Below are 9,893 nucleotides of genomic sequence, written 5' to 3' on the forward strand. Positions count from 1 at the left end.
GAGGGGAGTTCAAAATCCTGCTTTTGATACATAGTGACTGTGTGACCATAGGCAAGTCACTTAACTTCTTAGTGTCCCAGACAGCTCTATAAGACTGTAGGTTCCAGAGAATTTGTTGATTTTCTTCTGCAGAGAGAATCTCTATACTACTGAGTTCTCCATAAGCTGAATTCACAGGCTGACACCCTCACACACACATACACACACACACACACACACGCATTCATCTAGCATTGTAAGTTTTACAAAGCATTTTACATACATTTTCTCATTGACTCTTCACAACAAGCCTATGAGATAGTTGCTACATTCAGTTACCTTTCCTGGTCGATTAGTGCCTTCTGGGAAGAATGATTTCTCTAGAGCAGGGGTACTTTGCCCCTTTGGCAGTCTGATGAAGCTTAGGACCCTTTCTCAGAACGAAGCTTTTAAATGCATTAAATAAAATACATATGATCACAAGGAAACCAATTATCTTAAAACAGTTATCCAAATATTACTTTAAAAACAAGTTCATGTACCCAAGGATAAAGAGCCCTGATCTAAACCATATCACCATGTGTCATACTGCTTTGTTCCTGCACTGATCATTTGGAGTGGAATCAGAAGTAATACCTCCATAGAATCTATCCCCCATCTCAATTATACGTGAAGAAACTGAGGCCAGAGAGGTGATGCAATTTGGTCAGGGTCGCACAGCTAAGTTAACAGTAGACCTCTGAATCCAGTGCTTTCTCCTCTACAGTCAAGCACCCTCCCCACAACTATGGTTCCTAGTTATGAGTCAAGCTATGAGCAGGGAACACCAATGTATTGATTGCATCTTTAATACTACTAAGAACATTCATTTCTTTCCAAGGACTCCAAGGTCTAGTAGTCTTCATATCACCCGAAATAATTAATCAATGAATAAAAATTTATTAAGCATCTCCTCTACTTCTGGACACTGTGCTAAGCTGGACACTAAGCTGTGCTAAGCTGGACACTGTGCTAACACAGGGCTGCAATAGCCAGTGCGTATAATGGAATCAGATAGAAATAATATTGCTGACATATTTCTTGGAGAAGTTTCCATGATATTCAATAGACTGCAGAGAGCTTAGGTGTGAAGAGTGAGGGAGGAAAGAGACAGCTGAAGTTTAGGGGCATTGCTTGGTAGCATAGACCCAGCAGTCAAGGCCCCAAGAATTTCTTATATGTAGCATTTATGTACTCTCCTCATGACTGCATGGTACAATGGAAAGAACAATGACTTTGGAGTCAGAAGACCTGGGGCCAAAGCCTGCTTCTGATGTTCATTCCTTACATAACTTTAAGCAAGTCACTTAACCTTCCTCTATTTGTTCCTTCTTTCCTTCCTTCCTATTAGGTCCTCTTCTAGCTCTAGGCCTATGCCTATGTTTCTATAGTTGTTCTCTCTTGAAAGAGTATCATTAGGAGAATTATAGCATCTAATTCAGGATATGTAATGGAGTGGCCAGGGTCAATGGGTGCTGAATTATTTTTTTTTGAGACTATCAGGGGCAAGTGACTTGCCCAGGGTCACACAGCTAGTAAGAATCTGAGATCAAATTTGAACTCAGATTCTCCTGACTTCAAAGATGGTACTCTATCCACTGCACCACCTAGCTGCCCTGGGTGCTGCATTCTTGAAAAAAAAAAATATGTATATATATATATATATATATATATATATATATATATATATATATATTTTTTTTTTGCTTTTTGGAGGGCAATTGGGGTTAAGTAACTTGCCCAAGTTACATGGCTAGTCTTTTTGTGTGGGTGTTAAGTGTCCGAGGCTAGAACCGAACTCGGGTCCTCCTGACTCCAGGGCCGGTGCTTTACTCACTGCACCACCTAGCCGCCCCCAAAAATATTTTCTTGGAGCTATTCTCCCTACTTAAAAGTGTGTCTGTGTCCATGGTGACAAGACTATGGCCACCAAAGGCTAAGCATCCAGAACAACTATCTCTTGTTTGCCTTTTGTCTATCCACATTTCAAACTACTCATAGCATCCTTGACTATTAGAGCTAGAAGGTCTCTAATCTAGAAATATTCTGGACCAATTCCCTCATTTTACATTGAGGAAACTGAGGCAAAGACCGGCAGAGTGACTCTTTAATAAAAGTGTGATTTTGGATAAGAAGGCAGCATATAGTTATAGGAACCATCTAGTACCACTCTTTCAACTACATCTAGAACTTTGGAAAATAAAAGGAGGTATGAGGGGAGTAAAAGGATTCCTATTTTCTGTGTACTCAAGTTTCCTTTCCTTTTGGTCCTGAGTCAACTCCCTAATGATTGGAATATATTCTAAATGGAAAAAGGAGGGGGAAAGAAAAGGGAAAAAAAAAACACTTTCATGTTTCAAGAATCACAAGGGGACCCATCAAGCTTGGTGGTTTTTGTGATAACTTTTTTCTTGTATTGGAATGTAAACATTATGATTAAAAGCCTGAAATAGGGTACTGCATATGAAATAGAAAATTATCAAAAGAAATGGAAAGAACAACTAGAAAATGATAAAGTGCCAAATTATCTTTAAAATATAAACAAATTGAAAGATAAAAAGCATATCCCAGGAAAAGATGAGAAATTCAGCTCCTTTTCAGGAAAAGAACTCTATGCCTAAACCTATAATTTGTTATTGTGGCGTGAAAGGTAATACCTATTGACCCTGGGCTTTTGCCTGGTGTTTGGCTTGAAAAAATCCTCATTTTGTACTAAGGAAAGCCTATGATCCAGGAGACTTGTAGGATGTCAGCATAGGATAAGTACAAAGCAGCTTCTACTCCAGATCTCCTACCAACCACCGCCTCCAAAGGCTGGTCTTTCTCTAGCCTCTCTGGGCCCAGGAACTCTTGCAGAATGGTTCATGCATTCAGGATCCATCACCAAATGGCATTCCTGATAAAAGGCGCTTTTCCATTCACTTCCTGTTTCTCAGTATGACTAGCTCATTGTTTGTGGAATAAGAGTGTACCCAATACTAGAATGTGGCAAGGAGAACTCTGCCACAACCATGCCACCCTGGACTGATTGTTTTAAAAGGAGCTATGCTACTTTTTTTTTTCCTGAATTCAAATTTCAAACCTCCACAAAATTGTCCTTGGATGCCTCATTGTGGCATGGAAAATGTTCTCAAAAGTTATGTTGGCAGAACACAATCTCTGCCAGCTTCTGCCAGGCTGGAAAGTTTTCAGCTAGGATCCCAGCGACAGACTGAGTCTGCTTTCCAAGGACCAAACTATCTAAAACATGGAGAAGATAGTCCTTATGAATCTGAATACTTGGTGGCCAATTATTTGACCAACCCTTTAAACAAAAACAAGATCATTCTCAGTCCAGTATAGCATCTTTCTGCTTCTTAATAATAGTGTGCATTGTAAAAAAGAATGAGAGCAAAATACTAAAGGAATCCACTCAAAATAATTGAGTTCTGAAATAGAAATTCAAAATGATTTATCCAGAACCATACAGATTCGATGTCCTTCCACCATGCTTATGCATATCCTCTCTGCTGTTCTTCTTTCTGTCCAATGAAAAGTCTGAATAATACAAGAATTATTAACCTGGGGACTGTGAACTTTTATATAACTATATCTCTATGTGCGTATGTATGTACACATACCTTTGTGTATGTATGTATGTGGGAATATTGATAAGTGTATTTAATATTTCTCAGTAGCACAGTGGACAGAATACTGAGCCTGGAGTCAGGAAGACTCATCTTCATTGAGTTCAAATATAGCTTGAGATACTTAATAGCTGTGTGACCCTGGGCAAGTCACTTAACCCTGTTTGCCTCAGTTTCCTCATCTATAAAATGAGCTGGAGAAGGAAATGACAAAGTATTCCCACTATCTTTACAAAGAAAACTCCACACAAGATCACAAATAGTCAAATACAACTGAAACAACTGAACAACAACAAACTTAATACAATTGATTTCCTTCCTCATTTTACGTATTTTATTTTAGGCACGTGAGAAGGTGTGCATATGTTTCACCAGACACCAGAATGATCTGTGACACAAAAAAGGCTGAGAACCCCTGGCAGCAACAGAACATTTTAAAAGAAATGCAATTTCATTATTTTAAGTACAATAGCAAAACTACTTTGCCAAATCATAAGCGGATTAAAGAAGCACTAGCTTGTCTAGGGCCAAAATATCAAAGAACAGAAATTCTAGTGTTTTATGTTAATTTGTCTGAGAAGAGATAATAAATCAGAAAATAAACATCTGGAGAAATAACTGGAGAGAGAAGAAACGGGGAAACAATCAGAGCAAAGAAATCCTTGTTGGTAATTGGTACTGTTTGGGAACAGAGACGGGAAAAAGACTTAGAGCTCTATAGAAAATATAGGTTCAAAAAGCCTGCCAAAAATTTTGGAGCATGAGAAGATGAAAGAGATGTTAGAATGTAATCATCAAAGGCCAGAAGAACTTTCAGAGTCAGGGCAGATCAGAGCTGTTAATCAGAGGGTTATGTGCCCAGATAAGGGAGAGCTTAATTCAGGGACATTCTATAGACAGAATGCCTCTGAAACTGGGGTTGGTTCACTGTAAAGGAGTAGTCTCAACGTGAAAGCATGGGAGAATGAACAGAAGGGACCCTGCTTTACCAGTAACCACTAGAGCTGAGATATGCCTCCATCAAAGCATGATCTTTATGAACCTGTGCTAAATTGTATGAACTGTTGGAGAGTGAAGTTAAGAAGAACCAAGAAAAAAATTATTATTAAAATTTTTTCCATTATCAAGCATTTATTTTTCTCTCTCCCACTTCATTCCACCCCTTTCTTAAAAAAGTAAAATAAAAGAAGAAAAGAAAATGAAAGAAAGAAATACAAAACACATACTATATCACATAAGTGTAGTTAAATAAAACAAATTCCCACCTTGGCATATTAGTCCACTGTTTCTCTGTCAAGCGTTCTTCATCATGAGTTCTTGGGAATCATATTTGATCATTTTGTTGATCATAATTCTTAAGTTGTTCACAATTCCTTGTTTCATGCTATTTATATAACAATAGTGAAGATAGATGGTGTAAAGGTTAGAGCACTGAACGTAGAATGAGGCAGACTCACCTTTGTGAGTTCAAACCAGCCCTAGATACTTACTAGCCAAGTGACTCTGGGCACATCACTTAACTTTGTTGGCCTAAGTTTCCTCATCTGCAAAATGAGCTGGAGAAGGAAATGGCAAACCACTCTGGAATCTTTGCCCAGAAAACCACAAATAGGGTCACAGAGAGTTGGGCATGACTGAAAAACAACTTAAAATAAAATAACACCTTTCTAAAGGCAACTTCAAAAGTATTAAAATCTCTGATCAATGCAATAATCAGCTATGGTTCTTGACAGGGAGGCAATGAAATCAGAATGAAATGGACCTGTTTCAGACATGGTCAAGACAGAAATTTGTTATGTTTAACTATGCATACTAGAACAAAAGTTTTCTTTTTCTTTTTTATTCTTTTTAAATGGGGAGAATAGGATTTAGAGAAAACATTTTTATCTGAATTAAATTTAAAAAGAAATAAATTAAACTGTTTAAGCAATAGACTTACAATGAGCTATCCTGGAGGTATGTAAAAAGGATGTAAAATAGCAATTGATGATACCAGCCCAGCATAGACTTGGGTTGGATAGATACATAGTGGTCAGAATTTCAAAAAGAATCCCTAGAAGAAAATGAGAAAGAGGAGGCAATGGCCACAGAAAGAAATTTCTCTGTAGCCTGTATCTTCCTATCTAGGCTTGCAAACAACCAATGAAGTCTTATTTTCCTGAATGAAGCAGATCACTGAGGTGGTAACTTTGTTCTAGGCCCTGCTAAAGACTTGATGCTAGATTGCCCGTCCACATTAGAAGAAATAGTTGCTCGTTTATTTCTGTCTTTCACAGCAGCTTATGAGGTAACCCAGCATAAAATCTCATATCTCACAGAGATCTGTTATAGAGACAACCTGTAAGCCTAGACATAAAGATATATCTTTTGTGTTTATCCGTGACTCTTTGTCCTTATCATTCCCCTTCGCTAGCTGTGTTATGTGATAAAACAGAGCCGGGGAGCAGAAGTGAAGGACTAGAAACCCTAGTTTACTGGAACTAGGAGTTAGATACGTTAAAGTCTAGTGCTCTGGGTCACCATTTTGTGCTATTGTTTCTTTGATGTTTCCCTGATGTAATTAATGCTTGCTATTTTATTTAAATTGTGTTACTTTTTGCTATGGTATAAGGTTTGAATGATTTTTAATTAGTTAGATCTAAATTGGAAGAGGTTCCAGTGGATGGGGTCAAAGCCAAGTGCACTATGATAACTGAAATTCTGAGTAGTCTTTGGGGGAGTAACAGAAGAATAAGTCTTTAGAGCAGTGTATGTAATCCCTTTTTAAATCGTGGAGGTTTTGTCTGGGATCATTCATTATCTTTCTTTCTAAAACTTTAATAGCCCATTTGAGAGCTATCAGGCTTGAGTTACAGTAAGATTCCCTGAAGAATGTTTTTTTTGTTTTCCTTTTATCCATTTTTAGGTCCTAGATTAAAATTGACAGCTTAAAGTTTTTTTTATTTTTCCCCATAGAAATTACCCAGTCAGAGCAGCTGTTGTTTCATGCTACACATTATCCTAATGTGTATACAGTTCCATTACATTTTGTTATTTATTAACCTTGTTGAATTGCTTGGTTGTTTATGATTAAATATTAATACTGTCTCATTATTGTGGTATACTGTGGTTGCTGAAAAAAAAAAAAAATTTCAGAAAAATTTAAAACGGTCCTAGACAAAAACCTATGAAGAAGGAAGGAAGGAAAGAATGAAGGAAAGAAAGAAGGAAGGAAGTATTTCATACTGTATGACTAGTATTCTTCCATTGTCACATAGGCATTATATTTCTTGATCTACTTTAGCCCATTTTTGTAGCATCACAACAGTATGTGGGCAGTATTACTTGTCTTAGTGTTGGGTCTATGTGGTATTCAAAAGTTATTAGTATACAATGGTATATCATGCTTATGTGGTGTTTAAAGAACACCATTTATTGTAAGGTGGATGCTCTCCTAGCCAGCCTGAGGAGCAACCTAAGAGGGCCTTTAGCTGAAGAAATTCTCTGTAACTGTCCTGGGCTCACCCTTCTCGGGAGATGCATTTGCCTTTTGATCTATTGGGTTTGAAAGTCAGGCATCTCATAGTCCAGTGATTACTGGCTATCTGATTTTATCAGGCTTCTGTGGATTCCACTTTTTCTAAAAGACACTCAATTTGTTTTTTTTTAGACATTGCAGTTTACCATTTTCTTGATGTAAATCAACCTACCCTTGAAAAATATCCTAATTAGATCAATGCTGGTAAATCAGCTAACTTAACTTTCAACGGTAGGCTTTGGCCAATCAACTAGAGTGAGGGTGAGGGAATATCTGTGTAATTTTCCTATCACCCAAATTGAATATTAAACTGCTACAAGTTCTTTAGCAATAGAATATATGTGAAATTATTTTTTTGTTGTCATTCAGCCATTTTCAGTTGTATCCGACTCTTCACAACCGCATTTGGGATTTTCTTGTCAAAGATACTGGAGTGGTTTGCCATGTCCTTCTCCAGATCATTTTCCAGGTGAGAAAACTGAAGCAAAGAGGGTTAAATGACTTGCCCACGGTCCCACAGCCAGTAAGTATCTGGGGCCAGATTTGAACTCCAGGCCTGGTGCTTTATCCATTGTGCCACCCAGCTGTCCCATGAAGGTACTTAATATGTTACGAATCCAGTTAGGTCATCTAGACAAATGAAAGAAAAACAAATTGAGCTGACCTACACTCATAGTTTTGTTGTTGTTATTGTTCTTACCAAGTAGAAACTCCCTTCATCACTAGATTCATTGTCCTTTTTACCTTGCAGAAGTATATATTAAGACTACTATTACATAGATGTTAATTTCTCCATATGTATTCTTAATAAGTTTTGATTTCTGAATAACAGTCTTTTAAAATACTCAACCTCAGCTTTCTCTGTTACTGCATGGCATAATCTGTACTGCTCAATGAGGCAGGGTTCCACAAGAATAACATTTTTGCAATTCTAATGGCATTGATCTGATCCTAAATTACCTGAATCATCATCATAAACTCTCCCATCTTTATAAATAAACATGAATTACACTTATTTGTTCAATGATTCTTTGTCTATGTATTACAGGTTGAATTCATATGGATAAACTTAATAGTGGGAGGGGAGAACAAGCATTTATTAAGCCCCTACTATATGCCAGGCACTGAATTATATATATTATCTCATTTGATCCTCACAACGACCCTAGGAGATAGCTAGTATTATTATCCCCATTTTATATAGGAATATATGGAGAAAGTGAGGCAGGCCAAAGTCTGAAGATTTGCCCAGGGTCACAAAAAGTAAGTATCTGAGACTGGATTCTAACTGAGGTCTTCCTGACTCCAATTCCAGTGGTCTGTCCACTGCACCTTCTATCTGCCTTATGCCCCATGAAAAGTCTCTTGATTTCATTTTTGGGTCTTGGGCTTTTCATGGCCTCTATCTGGAGACAAACTATTTTTAGTTATAGTTTAAATTGTTGGAGAATATTTTCAGTAAGGTTTGCATGCTTTCTAGTCTCTGCTCCTGAGGAGACTGAGGCTTGGAGATTGCTTGAGATCAGGAGTTCAGAAATGCAATACAGCTGCCAATTCTATCTATCTATCTATCTATCTATCTATCTATCTATCTATCTATCTATCTATCTATCTATCTGTCTGTCTGTCTGTCTGTCTGTCTGTCTGTCTGTCTGTCTGTCTGTCTGTCTGTCTGTCTGTCTATCTATCTATCTATCTTACTGTACTAATTCTGTCATTATATGACAAGCCCCTAGTTGGGATGTCAGGTACTAGGCTGCCTAAAGAGAGATGATTTGGCTGAGTTAAAGCTTCTGTGACAGTCAGCAATGGAATTGGGTTCATGCACTCTAGGAGAGATAGGGAGGCCCAGGAAAGAGAAAGAGACACACAGACAGAGAGACAAAGACAGAGACAGAGTATATTTTCACAAAAGAAAGTTGCTTGATGTGTTGTTCAGTGGAGTTACATGATGTCATCCATATACATCAAGGAATTAATAAGATGTTTTGGTATGATTCCCTTTTATATTTGAAATCCATACTGAAGTTCTATTCAGGAGTGATATTTGATCTGAACAAAACCTCACATGCTATCAAAACACAGACCTCATCACTCCAAGGCAGCTTCAGAAAAAGGAACAATTCTTCATCACAGAGGAAGAGAATTGATAGATGTTCTTAGAGCGTATGATAAACAGGTAAAATTCTGCAGACACATTTGGAAAACATAGACTTTATTTCACAAACCAACAGCAAAGAATGACAAGAGATGGTACCAAAACAAGGAACACTACTCACTCTCTTTCCTCCACATTAAGCTAAGTTAATGATCACAACACTTCTGAGGAAGAGCAGCCTATAACTGTAGATGGTCCCATGTCTCTTACATTCAAAGGATGAGTTGTATCACACTGGTCAATATGCTAACCCGATCAGTAATATCACCAGAGTCCAAATGGCTAACGTTTGGGGTTTCCTGACAGGCCTTCACAGCTGCTATAAGTATACTCAGGGCATATAGAGTACCCATCATACATCTCTGTATCGGACTTGCATTCCAATACTTCTTTTTTGCCCCACCCCTCCATATGGATGAGTTGGATTTTGAAAGGGTTATTGTCATTGCCATAATTTTCTTCTTCTTCTCCTCCTTCTTCTTCTTCTTCTCATTCTTCTTCTTCTTCTCCTTCTTCTTCTTCTTCTTCTCCTTCTTCTTCTTCTCCTTCTTCTTCTTCTTCTTCTCCTTCTCCT

The 9,893-nt window shown here is 37.7% G+C and overlaps 1 pseudogene; it reads right to left on the minus strand.

Annotated features, from left to right (window-relative positions):
• The window catches only part of LOC138147439 (coiled-coil domain-containing protein R3HCC1L-like), a 17,145-nt pseudogene that overhangs the window by 6,834 nt on the left and 418 nt on the right, over positions 1-9,893 (minus strand).

This window comes from Petaurus breviceps, unplaced genomic scaffold (assembly GCF_028583685.1).
Source record: "Petaurus breviceps papuanus isolate PSGF00001 unplaced genomic scaffold, PetGlider_PUasm1.0 90792, whole genome shotgun sequence".
Taxonomy (NCBI): Eukaryota; Metazoa; Chordata; class Mammalia; order Diprotodontia; family Petauridae; genus Petaurus; species Petaurus breviceps.